The following is a 23,965-nucleotide window of genomic DNA, read 5'->3' as shown; positions in this document are numbered from 1 at the left end:
GGCTCCGGGCGCGAGATTGGCTGGCCGCAGTGGTGGCGGAGGGTCGGGGGGCGCTCGGACACCGAGGGTCAGCGCGTGTTGGCTGCCGGGCGGGCGGCCGGGTGTGGGCGGCGGCATCGCCGGACCCGCGCCCTCCGGACCCGGCCGGACTCGTGCCCCCGTGGCTCAACTTTGCAGACGTGCAATACGTTGCGGTGGGGAAGAGCATGGAAGGGGAGTCAGGAGCTGCGGTCTGGGGAAACCGCGCCGAACCTCAGTTTCCCTTCGGCAGAAAGGGAATTCCAGGAGAACCTGTCTCTTGCTGGGCATTCTGTTGAGATGTTGAGATCCGGCGAATAAAGGATTTGACACTCGGAAAGCACTTATTAACGTTGTTTGCGCTATTGTTAGCTCCCGGAGAAATGGGAGTGAAGATGTTATCTCCCGCACAGCTAAGCGAGTGTGTGTGAAGAGTCGATCCATAGTTATCACTTCGTGCAGGGTAGCTGCTGTTAAATGAGATTATTTTGTTAAGAGCTTTGATTTAGGAGGCAGAGAGTTCTAGGTTTATATTTAGGCTCTGCCATTTCCCAGCCCTGTGACCTTGGGCAATCAACTTCACCTCTCTGTGCCTCGGTTTCCCTGTCTGTAAAAGGGTGGGGCGGGGGGCGGTTAATAGTAGCCACTTCGTAGGATTGTTTTAAGTATGGAATTAGGATACCTCCCGCTGTCTAGTCGATTAGACTCATAGCGACCCTATAGGACACAGTAGAACTGCCCTACAGGGTTTCCAAGGCTGTAATCTTTATGGAAGCAGACTGCCACATCTTTTGGGAAGTGGCTAGTGGGTTCTGACCACCAGCCTTTGGGTTAGCAGCTGAGCGCTTAACCATAGCGCCACCAGGGTTCTTGCAATGAGGATATCATGTGTAAAATACTTAGAGCAGAAACCAGCACACAGTCAGTGCTCAATAAATGGTACCATTGGTTGTACAGCGTTTTCCCAGTGGCCCACAGACCCTATGAGGGCGAGGCTCTGGCTGTAGTGTTGATCTTTCCAGACTCAGAAGTGGTCTTGTTGGCTTCTTCTCCTGCACCCTCAGGTTCTTCCTTTGTAAGATGGGATAATAACAGTTTCAGCCTGGGAGGCTTGTAAGGATATGCTGAGAGTGTTTTCTTAGTCCGGAGTCATCACTCACTAAGTAGCAGCTTTTCTGTATTATCGTTGTCCTTCTTCAGTGTTCTCCATCTGGCCCAGAGACTGCCTGATGGTGGGCTGCGACATGACAGCCCTGTGCTTCCCCACATGTTTGCTCCCAGCTTCAGTGTCCCATCTGTGAAATGGCAGTCGTAGGACTTGCGTGCCAGGCACTGATGATTCCAGGAGATAATCCAGATTTGATGTTTAGGACAGGGCTGGGCACAATAGTACGTGCTTAATAAATATATCTTGCTTTTCTCGATAGGCTCATGCTGCTTCTGTTTGTACCTGTAGGGCAGAGCGGGGGGGACAAGGTTAGCGGATTTTTTTCCCCCGTAGATTTTATTTACCAAAGGTGAACTCATGGAACACACTGCAGCATAAGGGCCTGAGAAGAGATAGCGTTGATGTGCCATCAGGCTGTTGTTAATCATGGCCCCCTGCTCCTGTCTGTCTGTGTGTCTACCTACTTGCCTACTTCTCTCTGTCTGTCTCACACACACACCATGCTGACACATTTATTCCAGTGCATCAGTTACCTTCTCAGTGCTGTCAGCTGTCAGCACTTGAATTCATGTCTCAAAGCCTTTCTAGCCTCCTGAGCTCCTGCTTCTGATGTGCAGCCTGTGCTGCCTTGCTGTCCCTTGGTGGCTGTCCCTTGGGCGCCTCGAACTCAAGGTGAACTCCAGCCTGAACCGCTCATCCTTCCGCTAGACCCAGTAGTCGCCATCTTGGCAGGTGGGCCACCATTGATCCCGTTGCTGAAGACAGAACCTTGGAGTTCTTCTCCCCCAGCCTTCTCATGTCCACTTGGTTGGCAAGAAGGAAGGAGCTGCCATTTCATAGGCCCATCTTGGCATCCCAGCTCTTGGGCACTGACAGTCCGCCTCAGCCTTGGCAACTGGCAGTGGCGTTTTCCAACAAGGTTGGGTTGTTTCTTTTAAGTTACCAAGGATTTATGTATGTAAAACATTGTATTAATAAGAGGCAGAGAACAGAAGATAGACTTGGCCAGACTGCGGTGGCTGCAGGCATGGCACAAAGGCCTGGCTTTCAGGGGACCAGTTTCCACAGTTTTTAGCCTGGCAGAGATTGGCTGAGTTGTTAATTCCTTCCTGAACGGTTCTACTGTGCCATCGGGTTAGAGTATCCCGTGTGGGAAGGTGGCAGTCCCAGGCGTTTAGGGAGCGGCACACAAATCCGAGAAGAGACTGGGAAGAGAGTTTGTTAGATCTCCTTTTGGGTCAAACCTGTTGTCAGAAACCTGTTGTCCAGTTTTATTTATGACCATGAAATCTGTGGTCTCAATCAAATTTGTGGTGGCCACCAAAGTTACCTATGTGTTTTTTTTAAGCTGATGAAATGGAGCGGTAATTTTTTTTTTTTTTTAATTTGGTCTTAATTATTAGTGGCAACAGCACATGGTTTTTTAACAGTTCATGTGAAATCGTCTAAGACTTCAATGTCAGCCCGTTTTTCAGACATTGCAGTTGTTAGGCGGTAAATCAAAAATGAAATTTAGAATGTGCAGCGATTGGTGCCTTTTTTTTTTTTCTGTAAAGCCTATATTGCTTATATGTTTCAAATTTAGGTTTAAAAAAAAGACGTACCATGGACAAGTAGATTATAGTTTAAGGTTGTTAAATGTTTAACTCACAAAAATCGAAATTAATACCTTTACAGTTTTAATAAAGGCATTGAGCAGCAATTTCCTTTAAAGTGTTACTTTACGTAATGTGAAGTGTTTCTGTTAGAATGAGAGGCTGTTGGACCAGTTTGTGCGTTTGTGTTTTCTTTAAGGTTGATATTGTTCCTTCCTTTTAGGACTGCTCTGGACTTGGCCTTTGTGTGTGTGTGTGTGTGTGTGTGTTATTTGGATTGAATGTAAATTAGAAAAAGTCGTGCAAGACATACATGCTCATTTTACCATAACAAATAATACAGAGATGTATAAGGAAAATCACTCGTGCTACCCACCCTGCCAGAATCCCACCCCACCGGAGATAACCGATTATTCAGACACCATCTATTAGTAGTTGCTGTCAGCTTTTGGAGTTAAAACGAAAAAAAACCAACCAAACCCACTGCTGTTGAGTTGATTCCAACTCATAGTGACCCTGTATAGAAGTGAGCAAAATAAATATGTTCTCTGTTTTTGGAGATTTTAGTAGGTGCCCTCAGTTCCTTTCTCTGGGCGTATGTGGACGTATGCATGTGCAGATCCTGATTTTCTCTCTTCCTTCTCCCCCACTGCTTCTAAGAGGAGGGATGGGGGATCGAGCCTCAGATACTTGTACCTTGATTTTTTTTTCAGTTAATAATTGGGCATGTCCCTCCAAGTCACTACAGAGAGATCTGACTTGTTCTTTTTAGCAGCTGTACCCACATTCTTTAGTCTGGAGAGACCATGCTTTATTCTACCATTTCTCTGTTGTTTCAGGGATTCCTTTTACTCTGCAGACACACATACGTTAAGCATCCTTGTACATAGGCAGAATAGCACAGTGGTTAAAAGCATAAACTCTGGGGCCCATGACTGGGGCTCAAATTCTCATTTACCCCTTGAAAAGACTCATTAACAACCTGCGATATGCAGATAACTCAACCTGCTTGCTGAAAGTGAAGAGGACTTGAAAAGCACTTACCAATGAAGATCAAAGACTAAAGCCTTCAGTATGGATTACACCTCAACATAAAGAAAACAAAAATTCTCACAACTGGACCAATAAGCAACATCTGATAAACGAAGGAAAGATAGAAGTTGTCAAGAATTTCATTTTACTTGAATCCATGATCAACACCCATGGAAACAGCAGTCAGGAAATCAAAAGACGCATTGCATTGGGCAAATCTGCTGTAAAAGACTTCTTTAAAGTGTTGAAAAGCAAAGATGTCACCTTGAAGACTAAGGTGCGCCTGACCCAAGCCGTGGTGTTTTCAATCCGCTCCTGTGCATGTGAAAGCTGGACAATGAGTAAAGAAGCCCAAAGAAGAATTTATGCTTTTGAATTACGGTGTTGGCAAAGAATGTTGAATATACCACAGATTGCCAGAAGAACGAGCACATCTGTCTTGGAATGAGTACAGCCAGAATGCTTCTTGGAAGCGAGGACGTCAAGATACCATCTCACATACTTTGGACATGTTATCAGGAGGGACCAGTACCTGGAGAAGGACATCATACTTGGTGAGGTAGAGGGTCGCTGAAAGAGAGGAAGACCCTCGAGGTGGATAGACACAATGGCTGCAGTGACGGGCCTAAACATAACAATTTTGAGGATGGCAAGGACCAGGCAGTGTTTCATTCTGTTGTATATAGGGTCTCTGTGAGTCGGAACCGACACAGTGGTACGTAACAACAGCAGCAACAGCTTTGCTACCTCGGGCAGATCACTTGACCTTCTGGGCCTCAGTGTCCTGATCTGAAAACAGGAATGACACCAGTATCACCTTCCTCATTGGGCAGTTGATGGAGGGTTCAGTGAGCTATTCCCTGTCTAGCTTTTAGGGCAGGGCCTGCTACAGCTGTTACAGGTGCTCTTTCAAACCCAAAGCAACTCAGAGCCGTGTGGAGTAGGGCTCACAGGAAGAGCCAGTTTAATCTTTGGAAACTCCAAGTAGAAATTAGAAAAAGCTATAAAGCAAGAATGCAATTGGGAGATGTGCCCTGGACTGAAAGGAGATTTGCCTAGAAAAGGAAGATGGCAGCCACCAAGGTGGCAGGAGACCACTGTGAGTGGTGGGGATGGGGAACATGAGTAAGAACACTACTGCTCGTATTTGCAGCGAGTGTTGCCTAATTCTTGGAAGGTAGCACAGGTAGCAGACAGACCTGGGTTCAAATCCTGGTGCTACCTCATGAACTAGGTACTAAATATAGGTGGTAGTACTTTGCAAACAACATGGAACTTTTTTCTTCATCTCGGGTTGTTTATGACTGAAGAAAATACCTGTAAGGCACTCAGGACATCAGGCTGGCATTAGCCCTGTGTAATTAGCTACTGTTCTTATTTTACTGAGTTGAAAATTTTATTGAGCACCTACTGTGTGCCAGGTCCTGTCCTAGTGACTGGGAATTCCGCAGTGAATGAGACAAAGGCCTTGCTCTCCTAAGGTTTACATTCTAGCTGGGGAGACACACAATAAACAAATAAGATAATTCCATATGGTTTTAAGTATTATGGGGAGAATCACAGGGTAAGGGGGTAGAGAGTGGCTCATGGAGCAGGATGGCAGTGGGGAGATGGTGGCTGCTTTAGCTTGGGTGGTCAGGGAAGGCCTCTCGGAGGGAGTATCATGTGAGCTGGGACCCAGAAGAGCAAGAGGCACCCTCTGTGCCAAGAGCTAGACCAAGGCATTCCAGGCAGAGGGAACAGCAAGTGCAAAGGCCACGAGGTGGGAGTGAGTTTGGTACAAAAATAGTATCATTGTGGCTGGAGAAGGGTGAATTTCCATTTTTCAAAGTTAACACTTCTTTAATTTTTGTTAAAAAAAAAAAAATAGCTGCAAACGTTTATCTAGTGCTTAGTCTGTGCTGGGCGCTGTTCTAATCAGCTCACACTTTTCTTCAGTTAATCCTCACAACAGTACAAGAAGTAGATAAACATTATCGAAGTTGTTTTACAAACAGGGAAATTGAAGCTTAGAGAAGTTAAGTAAGTTGCTTAAGATCATCTACATAAAAACCAGATCAAACCCGTTGCCATTGAGTTGACTCCGACTCACAGCGACCCTATAGGACTGAGTAGAACTGCCCCATGGTTTCCAAGGAGCGCCTGGTGGATTCAGACTGCTGACGCTTTGGTTAGCAGCCATAGCACTTAACCACTGCGCCACCAGGGTTTCCATCACTTACATGTCAAGTAGCAAAGCCAGGAGTCTGCTCCCGACTCCATGCTCTTTACCTCCATGTCAGACTCTCTCTTCCTGGGCCCTGTTTGCTAAGCAGAGGCAAATTAAGAGATATGGGCACAGCATTTTCTTCCCGTATTGTTTGACATGCAAAGTAGCACTGACTGTATTTAGTACTTCAGGGGAACGGCTTTCTCTCTATATATTGTCTTTCTGGCCCTGGGTTTGTAGTTCTGCCAACGTGATTTTCTAGGCCACCATCTTGCAAAGGGATTGGACAGTACTATGCAAATCCAGTGTGTAAAACCCTTGCAGCCTACTGTGGGGATGGGTTAGTTTTGCCATTCTGCTAGACTTAAAAGAGCCAGTCCCACAGAGGTTGAGGTAGACCTCACTACTATCAAGAAGAAGAGCTAGGAGCGGAGCGTGTCCTCTGGGCCCAGAGTCCCTATGCTGAGAACCTTCTAGACCCAGGAGGCAGAAAGAGCTGTAACACTGGTGGCAGATGATGCAAGATGGCGTGAGACAATGTGAGATGGTAGGAGCAAGGAGAGCCAGGACACTGGTGCGAGACGGCCATGGTGGGCTTCCCAGCCCACAGAGTAAGGCAGCTGCAGTGGGCTTGCTGACCCACAGAGCGAGAGAGCTGAGTGCCTCTGGGCAGGAGACTCTCTGGCAGAATGGGGTGCCTCCAGGCAGTTACCAGTGGAGCTAAAGAGCTGTAACACTTGCCCAAACAGGGCAGAGGCCAGGTCCGAGTGGGGCTGGCAGTAGGGGCTGAGAGTGAGGCCTGCCTCAGGCACAGCCAGGAATAAGCTGAGGGCTATCTTGGTTGGAAGCTGTCCTGGTTGATGAACTGTATCCTGTCTCCTGAGTTGTATCTTGTTACTTCCAAGTTGATCCTGATCCTGAGTTGTAGCCTGTCGCCTCTCTAATAAACCACAGAATCGTGCGTGTGGTATGTGAGTCCTGTGTGGCCGTTGCAATGAATTACTGAACCGAGCAGAGAAGTAGAGAGTGCTGTGGGAAGGATGGTTGGTGTCAGAATTGGTAAAAAGGCAGGAGAGCGGAGGTATGTCTGACCTCCACCTCATCGGAGCCAGCTATGGGCCGATCCTGATCTTGATTTTCATTCCCCCTCCTGAAGTTAGACAGGGCCTGATGCCATCACTTTACAATTAACCACCTAGTTCGTGTGGCAGCTGGAGCTGTCTGGGGATGTTGTGGCATCGTTTCCATTGACAATGAGATGTGATCGGTTTAATTTCTCTTGGGATGGTTGGTTGGCTGGTTGTTTAAAAACCAAAGGCCTTCATCAGCCCCTGTTCTCAAAATAAGAAAACAAGGTTGGCTTCTTGGCTCCCACAACAGACATAGGTTAACAAGAAACAGGCGTAATGTCTAAGGAGAAATGTACAAGGTGAGTGCCCTTTAGGGTAAGCTTTGCAAGGGGACTTGGGCTGGCAGGGGAGAGGGTGTTTCTAAGCATAGGAAAGCCTTGTGGGCTGTTACAGTATCAAAATACAGTCAGTCCAGTAGCTGAGTGGTGATGTCTGGGCCTGCAGGGGCACCAGGACCTAACCCAGTGCCATGGCCTATGTCCATTTGTCCGGGTGAGGCCTGGGTCTTAGATGTTAAATATTTTGAATGAATGTCAGCCCTGGGTAGGTAGATGTGAAGACAGTCTGTACTAGTGGGTGCTTTTAAAACTAGAAGATGAATGGAGAGCACCCATCTATCCCCATGAAACATTTTTTTCTACCTAGACTTCGTGCCAGGCACTACGCTAATGCATTGCCCTTGAGCTGATTCTGACTCAGTGACCCTATAGGACAGAGTAGAACTGCTCCATAGGGTTTCCAAGGAGTGGCTGGTGGATTTGAACTGCTGACCTTTTGGTTAGCCGTAGCTCTTAACCACTGTGCCTCCAGGGCTCCATGCTGGACACTGACAATCTAAAGTTGAGTGAGACACTGGTTCTTAAGGGTTTACAGCAGTGTTGCCAAATTGAAATAGAATGCAAACCACAAATGCAGACCACATATACAATTTAAAATTTTCTAGTGGCCACATTGAAAAATGAAAAGAAACAGATGAAGTTAATTTTAATAAATTTTTTCAACAATTCTTACGTGTGTAATTCGGTGACATTGATTATATCTTCAAGTTGTGCAACTGTTCTTGCTATCCTTTTCCAAAGTCTTCTACCACCATTAACAGAAACGCAGTGCTCTCTAAGCAAAAATTCTTCCTGTCCCCCTCCCTTCCACTGATGGTAACCACTAATAATCTTTGGTTTCTGCCTATTTGCTTATTTCACGTAAGTGAGATCATGTAGTATTTGTTCTTCTGCAGCTGACTTACTTTGCTCAGCATAACGTTTTCAGGATTCACGTATGTTGGGGCATGCAGCGGGTCTTCATTTCCCTTCATGGCTGAGTAGTATCCCATTTATGTATGTACATGCTACATTTTGTTTGTCCATTCATCTGTTAAGAATCTAGAGTCCGTGCTCTTAAATTGCTGTCGTGTGTGCTGTGTTAGGTAGTGTTGAGAGAAAGGGGGCCTGAGTTTTGAGCAGTGAATGCCATAAGTAGGAGCAGTCCCACAAAGCTGACTCCTAGAGTTTGTTTTCTTCATATAGTCTAGCATACAGATTGAATAAGGATCAGTCCCTGGAGAAGGACATCATGCTTGGTAAGGTACAGGGTCAGCAGAAAAGACAAAGACCCTCAACAAGATGGATTGACACAGTGGCTGCAACAGTGGGCTCAGGCATAAAAACGGTGTGAACATGGAGAAGGACTGGGCAGTGTTTTATTCTGTGGTACATAGGGTGGCTATGAGTTGGAATCGACTCGATGGCATCTACCAACAACAGCAGAGTTTGTCAGCATTGGTCCCTGAGTATATGTGGGCGTGGGGTGCTGACTTGAGATCTGAGCGACTGGTAGTTCCATTCCTTAAATTGAGCTCTAGATTTGGCAGAAATGGGACCTTACTTCCAGGAACAAGAGCTGTCTTTGGGGACTTGGGAGGATGGTGGGCAGGGAGAACAAGGAAGGCAGGCAAAGGGTTGAGCCTCCTTGAAAATGCCTTTCTGAACAACTTTGGGCATGGAGCCTCTTTTCCCTGTCTCCTGACTGTCTCTCAGGGCCCTGGGCTCGGTGGGAGCTGTGTCAATTCTCCCTGAGTCCAGCAGCATCGGGACTCACCGCTAGTGGGAATCTGGCCCTTGCTGCGATCCATAGAGGCACTGCTTTGGGGAGGAGGGTGGAGACAGTGGTTTCCTGTGTCAGCCCTACGGGGGTCATTGTTCTGGACTTTTTTAGTCACCCTCTTGGCTTAGGGCTCCCCATCTAGAGCATGGCATGAACCTAGGCCTCACACCCAGGCAAGGCTGGTGCTAGAGATGCTGGGTCTGTTCATGGCTCCAGGTGGTGGCCTGCTGCCAGTCCTCGTCCAGGTGGTTATTCACGAGGGTTTCAGCCTCTTCATCAGGCTATCACCAACACCTGGGCACTGCCTGCTCACAGAAGATGCTCAGTAAGTATCTCCCAGCTGAATTAATGATGCCAGCCTGCATTTATGGAGGTCTCACTATGTGCAAGACACTGTTCTGAGTGCTTTTCGCATAATATCTTACCGAATCCTCACAGTGACTTCATGAGGTAGATATGCTGTTCCTCCCACTTCTCCTACGAGGAAACCGAGGCCCAGAGAAGTGCAAGTCACGTAGCCGGTGAGTCTCAAAGCCGGGGTTCAAACGCAAGCCACTGGCTCCAGAGTCCAGTCACTTAACCCTCACTCTCTGTGCATAGGCAGACAGACAGAAGGACGGGGTGGGCTAGCAGGACTGCTGGACTCCCCGCAGTAGGCAGGGAACGCAGCACCAGCCTCACCGCTCCACGCGGGGCTCCGGTCTCCTGTTCTGGGGTAGACCTGCGACACATCTCAGGCCCGTTGGGACCTGGAGGCTTGAGCACTGCTCTGGGCAGGGCTTTCTCGGTGATTCTGGAACCTGGTACTTTCCCTTTCTTTAAAATCACAAAGACAAACTGCATACTTGATAGTATTAGGGAGTTACTGTTAATTTTCTGGTGTTATCTTTGTTATCTAGTGCTGATGTAACAGAAATACCACAAGTGGGTGGTCTTAAAGAACAGAAATGTATTTTCTCACATCTTAGGAGGCCAGAAGTCTGAATCCGGGGTGCCTGCTCTAGGGGAAGGCGCTACCTGTCCGCTCTGGGGGACGGTTCTTGGCGTTGTTCCTTGGAGATCTGCATGTGGCATCCACCTTTCCGCCGTTTGTGCTCTGTTCCCTGCCTGACCTGCTCTTCTTAGATCTCCGAAATGAGTAGGTTCAAGGCCCACTGTACACAGATATGGCCTCCTGAACGTAACAAAGAAAAGCCTATCCCCAGATGGGATTGCATCCACAGGTGTAGGATAGGGGTTAGGATTCCAGCACATATTTTGTGGGGCGGAGGGAACAGGATTCAGACCATAACAGATATGATGATGATACTGTGGTTATGGTTATGGAAAAAAAGTTCTTATATTTAAGACATATATTCTGCGACACCTATGAATGAATTGTTAAGACGTCTTGGATTCTCTTCAAAATAATGCAGACGCAGGGTAGGTAAATAAGAGATGAAATAAAATTGTCCCTGAGTTGGTAACTGCTAAAAACGGTGGTGGGCGTTTAGTATACTCTTCTTTTTACCTTTGTGTATTGAAATGTGTCGTCATTAAAAAGTTAACAAGTACAACATATTTTATTAGGATTTGTGTGTTTGAAACTCAAGTGTGTGTATGTTTGAGTTCCCCGTACTCTGCTCAGCCCACTTGTATAGTGAAAACGGGCTTTTTCCCCTTGTTATATGAGTCAGTACTTAGCCCAAGGCTTTGGAAACCCCTTTGGTAAAGCAGACGTCTGGCAGCAGTGAGAACACCCAGCAAGGCTCCCGTGGCCACAGGCTCCCCAGGGAAGTACTGGCCACAGAGCACTGGCCCTCTGAGGCGGTTTGCCGAGTTCCCTCATCCCTGCAATCTCTCCCCCTCCAGCACCTGGTTGTGGGGCCTTTCCACATTTTTTCCAAAGACCTGTTTCAACAAGCCACCTCAGATCCTCCCCATCCTCTCCTCAGGATAGACAGCTCAGATCCCGCACCAGGGCCTTCCTCTTACGGGCCCTCGTTAAGGCCCCACGTAGAACCCAGCCTTTGGTTTGCCCACGGCCCCGGCGTGAGGAGCAGAGAAGGTGCTCCCTCACGGTTCTGATTTTTGACAAAAGAAGGGAAGAGGCAAGATGTACCTGTGACAGTGCTTCAGACCGGATGACACTGCTAATCAAGCCAACAAGGTAAAACCCCTTAAAGCAAGTGCACACTCTCCATTCACGTCAAGTAGAGGCTTCTGTTGTGTTTGTTCTTTTGTCCCTTCGGGGGTCTGTAACTTCACAGCAAATCGGTATGTGGCAGAAGTCCATGTGTGGGAGTGGCAGGGAAAGAGGGACCAACTGACGTGTGCTTCCATTGGTGAGCCTGGTGGGAATAGCTGGCTGATGTGGACGGAAGTCCTGGGCCGGTGCAGTTTGTTCCATCTGTTGGGTGGCACTTTCCTCCGGGGCTGTTTCTCTGCACTGTGCGCTTGGTTTGCTGGGAGGTCCTGGAGCCCCCCGTGAGCTTCTGCCCCCAGCATCCTCCTCACTTCTGTCCTTTCTTCTTTCAAACACACTGAATGCACTTTCCTCGGGAGAGAAGGCCAGAGGTGAGGCCAGTGTGGAGAGAATGTGAGGAGTGCATTCGCCATCCTGGGTGGCTTGGTTCACTTCTGGCCCGGGGTTTCCCAGTATGGACCTGCATGTGTTGGCTATGAGGGCAGCAAACCACAAATGGTGATGGTGTCCATTCGATTTTTTTTTTTTTTAATAATAGTTTTGAATTTCTTTATGTGCTACAGTGAGTTACTTAATATCGCCCTTCTAGCCATAGTCTTTGTAACTCCCACCAAATGACTCGTGGGCCTATGCAAGTGAGGTACCTGTGGCCCACCAAGGGGACTGCATAGCTTGCCGATAGCGTAATTGAGGCTTGCTGGCGGAGTGGGGTGCCTCTGGGCACTTACTGGCAGAGCAGAAAGAGCTTTGTAACACTTGCCCAAGCAGGGCAGAGGCTGGGCCGGCCCAAGAGGTCAGAGAGAAGCCTGCTTGTGGCGCGGCTAAGAAGAAGCTGTCCTAATCCAAGAACTGTATTCTCAGTGGTCCTGAACCTGGGTTGTAACCTGTTACGTCCCTAATAAAACGCATAATCCAAAGTATTGTCTGAATTCTGTGTGGCGTTGCAACAAATCATCGAACACGGCAGAGAAGTAGAGAGCACCACGGGAGGGACAGCTGGTGTCAGAACTGGTAAACAGGTTGGAGGATGGGGACGTGTCTGACTTCCACCTCAGAGGAATCAGCCTTGGGCTGTTAATCTTGAGTCTCCTTCCTCCTTGTGAAGTTAGAGGAGGTCAGACGCCCCCACCACTTCATGTTTACACTTTAGTAGGAATTTCTTTACAATTTTCAATTTCTTTTTTATAATTTATTTTTGCTGTTGTTGAGAATACACGCAGCAGAACATAAGCCGATTCAACAACTCCTGCATGTACAATTCAGTGACATTGATTATATTCTTCCAGTGGTGCAGCCATTCTCAGCCTCTGTTTCTGAGTTCTCCCCCACGAACAGAAGCTCACCTCCCCGTCTAACCTTTTGAGTTGCTTTTGTCAGTTTGATCCTATATAGACAGATCTTCAAAGAGCACGATGCTCACGACAGACGCTCTTCATTAGTTAGGCTCAAACGTTGTATGGTTTTAAGAAGACTTCATATGCTATTTTTGGCTTAAGATTTGAAGATAATCTCAAGGCAATAGTTCTAGGGGTTCATCTAGCCTCCATGGCTCCAGAAAGTCTAGAATCTATTAGAATTTGAATTCTCTTTCACATTTCACCCCCTTTTGATCAAGATTCTTCTACAGAATCTTTGACCAAAATGTTCAGTAGTAGTAGCTGGGCACCACCCAGTTCTGGTCTCATGGGAAAGGAGTTGTTTATGGAGGCAATTAGCGACACACTGCATTTCCTCCTCCTGTTCCTGACTCTTCTGCTTCTTTGTTGCTCCACGTGAATAGAGACCAATTGTTGTACCTTGGATGGCCACTGGCAAGCTTTTAAGACCCCAGGCACTATGCAACAAACTAGGAAGCAGAACAGAAGCTCTAAACATGTTATTAAGCCAATTAACTGGGATGTCCCATGAAACCATGACCCTAAACCTCCAAACCAAGGAACCAAATCCCACAAGGTGTTTGGTTGTACATAAGCCATCTCAACAGCCACTCCTTTTTTTTCTTTTTGTCCTTGTTGTAAATATATCTGTCACAGAACTTCTGCCAGTTTAACTTTTTACAGGTGTCCAGCTTATTGACAGCAATTTTGTTAATCGGCTGTACTACCCTACCCTTAATCAATTGTGTGTTTTCCATCACTGTAAACCAAAACTCAAAATTCCGGTAAGCAATAACCCTCCTCCTATCCCCCTCCCTCCTGCCACTGATAACTACTAATGGACTTTGGTCTCTATACATTTGCCTGCTCTTATCTTTTTATATAAACGAGGTCATACGGTATTTGTCCTTTTGTGATTGACTTATTTTACTCAGTGTAATGTCTTTCAGGCTCCATCCATATTGTAGCATGTGTCAAGCCTTCATTTATCTTACTGGTTGAGTAGTAGTCGCTTTACGTATGCACCGCATTGTGTTTATCCATTTATCTGTCAATGGACATTTAGGTTGTTTCTACCGTTTGGCTATTGTGAATAAGTACTGCAGTGAACATTGGTGTACAAGTATGTGTTTAAGTCTACCTTCAAGCCTTTTGAATAAACAGGGGTGGAATTGCTGGGTCATATGATAGTTCTTGGAGCCCTGGTGGCTCATTGGTAAGAGCTCAGCTGAATTTGTTTTTGTGTATGGTGTGAGGCATGGATCCTATTTTGTTTTTCTGCATGTAGAAATTAATTTTCCCAGCACTATTTATATTTTTATTATTTTTGCACTTTAGATGCAGGTTTACAGAACAGATGAGTTTCTCATTAAACAGTTAATACACATATTGTTTTGTGACATTGGTTGCCAACCCCATTACATGTCAACACTCTCCTTTCTTGACCTTGGGTTCCCTGTTACCAGCTTTCCTGTCCCTCCTGCCTTGTCCTTGCCCCTGAGCTGGTGTGCCCATTTAGTCTTGTTTTGTTTTATGGGCCTGTCTGCCCTTTGGCTGAAGGGTGGACCTCAGGAGTGACTTCATTACTGAGCTATAAGGATGTCTGGGGTTTGTACTCTCAGGGTACAACATCATTTATTGAAGAAGCTCTTCTTTCCCATTGAATGAACTTAGCACCCAGTTGACCATAGATGTGTGGGTTTATTTCTGGACCCTCAGTTCTATTCCACTGGTCAGTGTGTGTGTTGTTACACCAGTACCAGACTGTTTTGATTACTGTAGCCGTGTAGTATGCTTTAAAATCTGGAAGTGGGACTCCTCCTTTGCTCTTCTCCTTCAGCATTGCTTTAGTTACTCGGGTCTTCTTGCCATTTATGTGAAGTTGAGGGTTGGTTTTTCCATTTCTGTAAAGACGGCTGTTGGAATTTGATGGGGACTGCATTGGATCTGTAGGTCGTGTGGTGGTTAACGTTACGTGTCTGTCATCTTGGCTAGGCTGTGATTCTCAGTGGCTAGGCAGACATTGGACTGAGTGATACAGGCTGCAGCCACCTGCATGCTGTGATCTGATGCGATCGGCCAATCGGTTGACAGGGACGTTTCCTGGGGGGCGTGGCCTGCCTGCAGTATAGAGGTGCGTGCTCTGGGCGAGGCAGGCTTTCTCTACCAGCCCTGCGTCCCTCTTGTCGCCTGACCTCTGGTTGTTCTCGGGGTGTGCGCCTGCAGACGTCTTCAGCCTGCCTGCTGCCCTGCAGCCTGCCGTCTGACCCGCGGATTTGGGATTGCCAGCCCCCACAATTGTGTGAGCTGTTCCCTTGAAATAAATCTTTGTATGTTTTCATATATGCTTCAGTGGTTTTTCTCCTTTAGAGAACCCAGACTGAAATGATTTGGGGTAGTTTTGACGTCTTAACAGTATTAAGTCTTCCCGTCTGCGTGCAGGGAACATCTTTGCATTTAAGTCTTCTTTAGTCTTTTTATAATTTTCATCGTAGGAGCTTTTCACATACCTGGTTAAATTTATTCCTAGGTCTTTTATTATCTTAGATGCTATTGCAAAATGAGTTGTTTTCCTAATTCCCCTTTCAGATTTCTCATTGCTGGTGTGTAGAAGGGCGTCCTCGTGGCGCAATGGTTAAAGCACTCAGCTGCTAACTGAAGGGTTAGTGGTTCGTATCCATCAGCAGCTCCGCAGGAGAAAGATGTGACATTTTGCTTATGTAATGATGAATCCGTTGCCATCGAGTCAATTCTGGCTCAATGGCAATCGAATAGGACAGAGTAGAACTGCCCCGCAGGGTTTCCAAGGAGCCACCTGGTGGATTCGAACTGTCGACCTTTTGGTTAGCAGTTAGAGTCTTAAACCACTGTGCCACCAAGGCTCCTCTGTAAAGATTTCAGCCTTGGAAACCCTGTGGGGCAGTTCTACACTGTCCTGTAGGGTCGCTATGAGTGGGAATCAACTCAGCGGCAACAGGTTTGGTGTATAGAAACCCACCTGATTTTTGTGTGTTGGCCTTGTACCCTGCAGCTTTGCTAAATTCCTCTATTAGCTATAGAACCTTCCTTGTGAACTCTCTCGGATTTTCTGTACAGGATCATGTCATCTGTGAATAGAGATAATTTTTGTGCATTTGATTTTAAACTTACCCATCCCACAAGTATTCACTGAGCTGAGCACTGTTGTAGGTATTAAGGGCACTGCAGTGAACAAGACACAGTGCTTCCCGCACTCCTGGGGGCTCAGGTTCAAGTTGAGGATTCAGACAATAAGCAAGATTAAGTGAAGTGTATCCTGTGTTGGAGCCCTGGGGACGCAGTGGTTAAGAGCTTGGCTGCTAACTAAAAGGTTGGCAGTTCAAATCCACCTGCCGCTCCTTGGAAACCCTACAGGGCAGTTCTACTCTGTCCTGTAGGGTCGCTGCCAGTCAGAATCAACTTGACGACAACAAGTTTGGTTTTTGTTTTTGGATACTGTGTTAGATGGTAATACGTGCTAAGTGGGGAAAGGAAATATGAAGTATTCCATTACCCATTCCTGTCAAGTAGAATCTGATACATAGTGACCCTGCAGCACAGAGTAGAACTGCTCCATAGGATTTCTAAGGCTGTAATCTTTACAGAAACCAAGTGCCACATCTTTTTCCCACCCAGTGGCTGGTGGGTTCAAAGCACCGACCTTTCAGTTAGCAGCTGAGTACTCAACCACCGCGCTCCCATGGCTCTATATGAAGTATTAGGATGTTGAAATTTGAGACAAGTCTCCAGGGAGGGCCTCCCAGGGAAGGTGCCTTGAGTAAAGGCGTGAAGGAGGTGAGGAGTCTGAGCACTAGGGCGTCTGGGCAGAGGGAGTTGCATCTGGTAAGATTGAGGAGCTCACAAGGAGGCCCAGGTGGCTGGTGCAGAGTTGGGGAGGGAATGAGGGCAGAGAGGTGATGAGTTTGCAGATTATATAGGATCCAGGACAGGTTCATCTTTTTTCTCTGATTGAGATTGGAAGACATTGCAGGAGGGAGTGGTTTACTGAATTGTAAATCATTACCACATGTACATGGAACCAAAGGAAGAAAAAACAACTACGTAGGCCTCTTCTCCAGAGGCTACTACTATTCCAGTTTCTTGCTGATGACTGTTTCTTTGACATTGCATTGTTTGAGTACTCTCTTGGTCATCTAGTGCTGCTGTAACAGAAATACCACAAGTGGATGGCTTTATCAGAGAGAAATTTATTCTTTCATCATTTAGTAGGCTGGAAGTCCAAATTCAGGTTGTCAGCATCAGGGGAAGGCTTTCTCTGTCTGTCCGCTCTGGAGGAAGGTCCTTGTCGTCAATCTTCCCTTGGTCTGGGAGCATCTCAGCGCAGGACAGGTCCAAAGGATGCGCTCTGCTCCCAGTGCTGCTGTCTTGGTGGTATGAGGTCCCCCTCTCTATTAGCTTCTCTTTGCTTTTATCTCTTGAGAGAAACTCCCTTTATGTTGGATCAGGGATGTGTTACAATCCCACCTTAAACCTCTTTAACATAAAATTACAGTCACAAAATGGAGGACAACCACAGAATACTGGGAATCATGGCCTAACCAAACTGATACACACATTTTTGGGGGGACATAATTCAATCCACGACAAATGTGTTTCCTGGTGTATTTTAGGTTGAACCATATGAAATTGCCTTTTTGTATATTAAGAATGGTTGACTATTGGTGATTTCGTACGATCCAGCCTAGTGTCTCCCTTTTAGGAGCATGAGGAAGTTGACCAGTCTTTTCCTGTGCCAGGGGTTGATGGTCAGGGGTTGGTATCTGGCACCCCTTGCTGCATGTTTTTCGGCGACAGGCTCAGCAGTGTTGGTGACACCAATGAGTGCAAAACCCCTGTCCCACCTGACATCCGATACCTAGTCTTGCTGTTAGCTGACAAGAGGCTGCCTTTTCTTATTGGGACCTTACCTGGGGGGTGGCATCAGCCATTCTTGGCTTTCTGCATCCTAGTGCCACCACTTTTGAAATCACAGATAGCTCATAGAGGGAAGGGCACCCTGGACTCTCACCAGATGTTTGGCAAGACTCACATCGTGGGTGCCCTCTGGGGGCAGGCAGAACTTGTGGGTGTTCTGGATCGGTAGCTGAGCGCAGCAGCTGGCAGAGTAAGCCTGGAGTGGAGTATCTGCTGGGACCGTGAAGGCTCAGGCTGTGGGCAGAGGCCTGAGGAGCTGTCTTAGGCTGGGCTCTTTAGAGAAGCAAAACCTGTAAAGCATATAAATATAGATAAAGAGAGATTTATAGCACGGAAATGGCTCACACAGTTGTAGAGGCTGGAACGTCCCAAGTCTGTGGGTCAGAATTGAGGCTTCTCCTGATTAACGTAGGCGCAGGGCCTGGCGAACCCAGCATTGACAGGTCAGAGAGCAGGGCTCTTGCTCCTAGGCTGCGAAGATTGACGAATCCTAAGATTGGCAGGGAAGACTGCAGGCTAGCTCAAGTCCTGAGAACTATAGGTCAGATGAACAGGAGCCAGCTGCAGGATCTAGGACAAGCAAAACACCCCTAAGCCTTGCCAGAATGTCTGCTTATATTCAATGCAGGCAATACGCCCAAGGAAGCTCCCCTTCAGTTGATTGGCTTCTCGCAGCAGATAATCATGGGGGTGACCACATATCGGATCTCAGCAGAGAAGCGATCACAACATCATACAACTGCCGGGACACTGAGAATCACGGCCCAGCCAAGTTGACATACAAGCTGACCCATCCCAGGAGCTGTGGTCTAGCTGTGGGAGAAAGGCCTTTCCCCTGCCTCGTACCCCTGTGCAAGTCTGCGTGGAACCCCTGCTGTGTACAGGGCACTGGGCCATGTCTGGTCCCAAGGGTAAAACAGACGCAAAGGAGATGTGGACCCAGATTTGTGGGAGCTCAGCTGGGAAGTCAGTGTGCCACCAGCTGCTAATAACAATAAAAGCAGCAACAGCGAGAGCAGATTGGTAATTTACGGTGTGCACTGTGTGCCAGGCACCGTGTTGGGCACTTCACGTGAAGTGACTTGTGCACCTCACAACAGTCCTGTGACATAAAAAAAAATAATAATGATAATTTTTTTTTTTTTTACATAAGTGCTCTTATTACTTCTCTTTTGCAGATGAGGAAGTAAACGTAAATAAGTTGCCCAAGGTTACATATCTGGAAAATAGGGAGTCTGCTCCAGTGCCTGTACTCAGAACCCTTCTGCCAAACCCCTGACCAGTGCCCTTGAGTCCATCCTGACTCACCTGCAGTGGTTCTCAAATTTGGGCACGCACCAGAATCCCCAGAGGACTTGTTAGAACACAGATTGCTGGGCCCGCCCAGAGCTGCTGGTTCAGTAGACTGGCCTGGAGACTGCCTTTCTAACAAGTCCCCAGGTGATACTGATGCCCTTGGTGCGGGAACTGCATTTGGAGGACCACTGATCCACCGTAGGAGCCCTGGTCACACAGTGCCGCGGCTGCTAACCAAGAGGTCGGCAGTTCGAATCCACCAGCCGTGCCTTGGAAACCTTATGGGGCAGTTCTGCCCTGTCCTATAGGGTCACTATGAATTGGAATCAACTTGATGGCAGTGAGTTTGGTTTGGCTTTGGATCTATGATAATAAGAAGAGCAGTTGTCTTCCAGTCAGGCCCACCTCACGGGGAGCCCATGTGTATCAGGGTAGAATTATGCTCCATGGGGTTTTCCAGAACTTACTTTTCAGAAGTAAATCTCCAGGCCTTTCTTCCCAGATGCCTGTGGGTAGACTCAAACCTCCAACCTTTCTGTTGGCAGCCTAGGGTGTTAGCCATTTGCACCACCCAGGGACTCCACGATAAGGCACCTGACTGAAATTGGCCTGAAATTAGGAGCTGTATGATTCATGTCACAAAGAAGCCCACAGGAAGGCAGAACCAGAGGTGATTACTTCAGCAGTTCCGCATTGGCTTCCGGAACCCAGAAGCTGGCCGTCACTCCACTCTGCCACCCATGGTGTGTCTTCTGTGTCCTCGGGCTCCCCTCGTGGTTACAGGATGACTGCCACAGCTCCAGCTCACACACCCTGGCAGGGTGGTATCCAGAAGCAGAAATGGGCATCTCTCACTCACTATATGTCTCAATTTTAAGAGTGAGGAAACCTTTCATAGAAGTCTCACCTCCCGGCTTCCCTGCATATCTTATCGGCCAGAATGAGGGGAAGAGGCATCCTGTGAGAGGCTTAAACCAGTCAGGATTTACTCCCTTGTGGCTGGGGAGAGTAGCTACAGGAATAAAATCGGAGTGCTAAATAAGCGAGGACCGGGAGAGGGGAGTGGGGACTGGGTAGGAAGACAGCTAGAGCTGCTGCAGAAATCCTGAAACAAAGTGGAAGCATAATGCCCGTGTGTTTTGTGTCATCGTACGTACCTACTCGTGCTTTCTAATTACCTGAGCCTGGGCACAGGTTTGGTTTTGTTTTTTAATTGTGAAAACAAACCATCCTTGAGAATGTGTATACAAAGTCTCCGCACTGTGAGAGCTCTCAATCTTGTGGGGAAACCAAATATTTCATCTGTGAAAATTCAGGGAAACCCCAGTGTGGTGACAAGGGCTCTGGGGTGCAGGCGCTCTGCTCAGAAGCACCTGGATCGCACCTCTGCTCCTGACCCACCCCTGCTCAGGTTGCTCCTCTCAGAGGCTCCCCCGCTGCCCCCGCTGAGGACCACCCTGTGAGGTGGTTTTGTGGATCAAAAGAGATGGTGCAGGTTAAGTGCTCCCAGTACCTGCCGTGTGGCAAGTGCTCAGGCATGTGGCTGTTGCTAGTAATACATTAAATGTGATTGAATAAGTAAATATCATTTAATAATCTTGCCCTTCCTGCCCCCAGCAGCCTAGGAAAGTGACCATCTTTTGCAGAGTGACATTTCCTGTCCGTGCCTCTTGCTATGGCCCGTGGCCACAGTGTAGAGTGATTACCCTGCGAGGCTCAGAGAGCCCGAGTAGTGAAGCCTGGGCCCTGCAGGACTGGGTCTGGATCCTTGTCCAGCTCCCCGGGTGACCTTGGGCGAGGGAGTTAGCCCCACAGTGTTTCGATTTCTACATCGATAAGGCGGGGTCTCTAAGTGGCGTGAACAGTTTATGCTCACCTACTAACCTAAAGGAGCCCTGGTGGTGCAGTGGTTAAGAGCTCAGCTGCTAACCAAAAGGTCAGCAGTTCAAATCCACCGAGCTGCTCCTTGGAAACCCTATGAGGCAGTTCTACTCTGTCCTATAGGGTCGCTATGAGTTGGATTCGACTCAATAGCAATGGGTTTGGTTTTTTTTTTTTTTTTTTAACCAACCCAAATGTTGGTGGTTCAAACCCACCTAGCAGTTCCACAGAAGACAGGCCTGATGATCTCCTTCTGTAAAGATTACAGCTAAGAAAGCCCTACAGAGGCATTCCACCCTGTTACACGTGGGGCCACCATGAGTCGGAATTGACTCAGGAGCAGCGGGTTTGGCTGCTCTGTTTCTTGGTAGTGCCTCTGCCTTCCTAGGGTGTCGGGAGGACTCATTGCTTTAAAGCAGGAAAGCGCTTAGCATAGTGAGCACTCAGTACATAGTCCCCGTTTTTCTTTCAGTATTTCTCGTGACCGTCTTCACAGGAGACTGAAAGCTCCGAGGGCAGGGCCTGTGTGGTTTTTTGTTTACTACTGTGTCCCCAGTGTCTGACTCTGAGTAGACGTTCTGTATTTTTTTTTGTGGATGAAAAGAAGGGCAATAAGAACCTTTCTTTTTTTCTTTCAGTTGCCCAGAATTTAAACTCCGTGACCACGAGCTGATGGCCCCCTGAAAGGTTCACACATAGACCTGATGGAATCTGAGGGTGGCCCCGTGATTAGTACAGCTGATAATGAGCATTTCTTGTGGGCCAGTGCTAAATGCTTGCCAGAAAGATCTCACTGGCTCCTTATCAACACCTGTTTTACAGATGAGGAAACTGAGGCCTGTCTCTCCTCTTGAGAGGAGGTAATATCACAGTTTTTAAGAGCCGGAACTCCAAAGTTGCTGTGCTTGGATTGAATCCAGTCCCACCACTTTCCTGCTGTGTGACCTCTGGCCTGTGACTTGACTTCTCTGTTCCTCAACTTTCCCTCTGTAAAATAAACCAGACCAAACCCAGTGCCGTCGAGTCGATTCCAACTCATAGCGACCCTATAGACAGAGAAGAACTGCCCCATAGAGTTTCCGAGGAGCACCTGGCAGATTCGAACTGCCCACCCTTTGGTTAGCAGCTGTAGCGCTGAACCACTGCGCCACCAGGGTTTCCCTGTAAAATAGGAATGCTGATAACGCCTCCTAGAGGGTAGCTCTGAGTCCTAGGAGAGAGAGTTCATGCCAAGTACTTAGAATGGCATCTTGTGCATCGAGCACTCAGGGCGTGGTTTATCATTATTAGCTGTGCTTGAGAGGACTGAGGATGGCCCAGGACCGGGTGGTGTTTTGCTCTGTTGTACGTAGGGTCACTGTGAGTCGGAACTGACTCGATGGCACCTGACAACAAGGTGCTTCCAAAGCTGGCTGAAGGAGTCCACAGGTGGTGCTTAATCAAGACCCAATTATTTTCCCCTTTGAATTTTTTGTTGATACCATGTGTTTTCATTAATGAAACATGCTGAATCATTGTGTCTGAATTTTCAGTAGGTAGTAGGGATTTTTTTGTTGCCTCATCCCACCAGTCCTGCCCTCAGGGTCCAGAGGGACATGTAAGTCCCAAATAATTTTTATCAGAATTCAGCACCACCTCATGTAATAGCCTGTAAAAACAGTAGTTTGTGGCACACATGTTGCTTCCGTTTCAAACCGTTATACAGGCCCTCGCCTCGCAGCAGCACGCAGTCTAGGTGGGAAAACTGCTTCCCAAGAAACCTCAGAGGCAGAAAATGCGGACGGACGCTATATGTCACATGGGTCACGAAAGGGTTAATTATTAGCTGTTTGTGAGCTAGCTCCCGCGTGTACATGGGGAGAGAAGCCCACCTTTGGACTCTGAGGTTGTGAATGAAGTGGGCAGGCACAAGCCCAAGGCAGGGGATACCTGGGCGCAGGTCCAGCCCTGGCTCTGTCAGTAAACAGGTAGATAGCTTGTTCCAGAATCCCAGGTAATAGCAGAGCCGTCTTTGTTACCCCTGTGCTTTCTCTTAAGCCCATTCAGGCTCCTGAGACCACGTGTCTGATGAGTAAGGAGTCCTTTTATTTCCCTTCCCAAAGGGACTTTTGGCGAAACGGCCCTCCCAAAGCCCTCTTTGGGAACACGCCTGTTCATGAAGACCATGCCATCTGTCTCCTGGGGAACTCCAGGGGCTGGCGTGTTCTTGTGGCTGTTGAATAAGTCGCTGTTAGAAGCTGGCACTGCAGGCTCCCGTTTCCGCATTCCAGACACCCACAGAGGGCTGGGGGGAGGCACCACCCTGAGGAGGCCAGGAGAGCTCAGGCAGGTGGCCTTCGCCTTGGGAAGATGGGACGGGAGCCACACCTGGGGCTAACCTCACACAGTCACCTGCCCACCGTGTGATCAGGGCTGTGCTCCGGGAACGGCTTGCAGGTGAGCTATGTTTGTTAAGTTTCGTAGTGACTTGTTAGAGAAAGCTGTGTTTCTTCTCTTTGGAAAGGAACTAGACTATTGGATTTCTTCCCCCCCTCCTTCGTCCATGAAATGTTTACCTGGCTGCTCCCAACTGTGAAGAAAGGGTGGGCGGAGTGTTGAGGGAGTAAGAAGAAAATGGAGGACGTTTCTCCCAGGAGACTGAATCGGGGAATCTTCAGTTGAGCTCCTGCTGGATGCACACTTCTGTGCCAGGGGCTGTGGGGCATTCTAGCCTGGTCCAAGCAAGTGGTGTGATCTCGTTTCCCTCTCTGGGCCTCAGTTTCCTCATCTGATGAAACGGAAAATACCAGCAGTACCCGCCTTTCCAATGAGTCGTATATGTAAAGTGCTCACTGGCTGGGCAAGGAGTGGTGTTTAGATGTCAACTACCCCTGTGTCGCCTTCTCACACTCCTGTGTTCCCTCCCTGACCTCATCTCTGACTTCCCAACTGCTTGCTTGATGGACTCCAGCCAGGATGACCTCCAGCTCTTCCTCTCTCAGGCTGTTCCCTGGAGCGCTTCCCCCAGAAGCTCCCCGGCTCC

General features: G+C 47.9%; 1 protein-coding gene across 6 annotated transcripts in view; it reads left to right on the top strand.

Moving 5' to 3' along the window:
- Window positions 1-23,965, top strand: part of SIPA1L3 (signal induced proliferation associated 1 like 3) — a 292,300-nt gene that overhangs the window by 844 nt on the left and 267,491 nt on the right. For 3 of the 6 annotated variants that reach the window (XM_049901366.1, XM_049901367.1, XM_049901369.1), the window contains exon 1: window positions 1-23,379. The exons of the other annotated variants lie outside the window; for them this stretch is intronic. The gene's annotated coding sequence lies outside the window, so the exon portion shown is untranslated. The remainder of the gene's footprint in view (window positions 23,380-23,965) is intronic. 6 annotated transcript variants of the gene reach the window in all.

Source organism: Elephas maximus, chromosome 11 (genome assembly GCF_024166365.1).
Source record: "Elephas maximus indicus isolate mEleMax1 chromosome 11, mEleMax1 primary haplotype, whole genome shotgun sequence".
Classification (NCBI taxonomy): domain Eukaryota; kingdom Metazoa; phylum Chordata; class Mammalia; order Proboscidea; family Elephantidae; genus Elephas; species Elephas maximus.
Note: the sequence above shows the minus strand (reverse complement) of the source record. Positions and strands in the feature narration are given on the sequence as shown.